The following is a 1,535-nucleotide window of genomic DNA, read 5'->3' on the forward strand; positions in this document are numbered from 1 at the left end:
AAAAAATTGAAGTTTCACGTTTGTAATTATTAACAGGTGTTGAATTTCATGAAAAAATTTCGGGAAAATCAAATCGGAATCAGTTGTGGAGGTTATTTTATCCTTTCTACAAAATTTCCAATCCAGGTATATTTATATGAATGAAACGGCGTTTTATGTGTATTTTTGTAATTCGTTTTTAAAAATTTAAACGTAATAAATCACTTTCAATTTACAGATGTACCAATCATTGTACAGCGTTTTCAATATATTACTTCAGATACGAGATATCTTCGAAGGAATCGACAAGTCGTGTAATCAACGAACAAAATCACTCTTTAAAGCGACTTATAGTCTCGATGTTTAATTGAATATCGTATTGAAAAAATGCATGAAAAATTCTCTTAGAAATAAATCATTTATATTTAGCACACGATACGATTATCTTTAGAGGAACAACTTTTGAACAACTCTACGTTACATTAATTCACTATGTATTGATGTCGATTATCAATTTTTTTCATAAATTAGATTAGGTTAGTCACAGACCTGCAAAAAAACCTGATTAATCAGTTTCTATAATAGTGTTTCACTCATAATAAGATGTAGTGCCATTCAGATCGCACCTTAAACAGTGATTCGAGTTTGATACATTTCATGTTACACGAAAAATAATTCGTGTAATTCTGAATAAGTATATTATTTTACATGAATGTAAAATACAAAATTTTTAGATAAATCTATATGAAAGAGAATACAGAAAAAGTAAGAAAAATGTTAACCGTGTTAATTGTATATGCACTATATTAACCGTTAGGGAATGTTTATTCCTATAATTAAAACTTTTAAATGAAATACAATTGTAAAATTTTAAATTCATTTTTAATTTATCACAGTACATGTTTTTTACATTTTATATATTGAATTATCAACTTTATTATTGAATGCATAACAATTACAATTAATATATGAATATTATATACTAGCTGTTACCCGCGACTTCGCCCGCGGAGGTTTTGCAAGCAAACCTCATTTATATTCAGTATTACAAAAACCATATTAATTGTTATATAACACCTACCGCCGAGAATGATGAGAATTGCTGAGAATCAAACAAACTATTTTCAATTTGATCAATTTTCTGGAACTTTTACAATCGTTCTATAATCGAACCAATATGCAATAACAAATTCGAATTTAAAAAGGTTCGAACATTTGGTTAAAAAATCGAAATATATAAAAATATTTATAACAATGTCTGAAATGTCATTAATTTAATACATTTAAGTACTTAATGAAGACTAAACGTAACAAAAAATTGCATGTAAAATAGTACAGTAGAAGAACTTTTTCCGGTTAAAACTTAATTTTCTCCCTCTCCCCCCCGCGAGTAATTTCGAAAAATCCCTTCTTAGTGAGCGTTTTCATGACGTACCCTAACTCTGTACCAAATTTAAACTCTAGGTTCATCGGTTTGCTCTGGGCGATAATGAATCAGTCAGTGAATGAGTCAGCCAGGACAAGCAATTTTATATACATAGATGTACAGTATATAT

This window comes from Centruroides sculpturatus, unplaced genomic scaffold, assembly GCF_000671375.1.
Source record: "Centruroides sculpturatus isolate CEXI.00-Female unplaced genomic scaffold, Cexi_2.0 scaffold1361, whole genome shotgun sequence".
NCBI classification, from domain to species: domain Eukaryota; kingdom Metazoa; phylum Arthropoda; class Arachnida; order Scorpiones; family Buthidae; genus Centruroides; species Centruroides sculpturatus.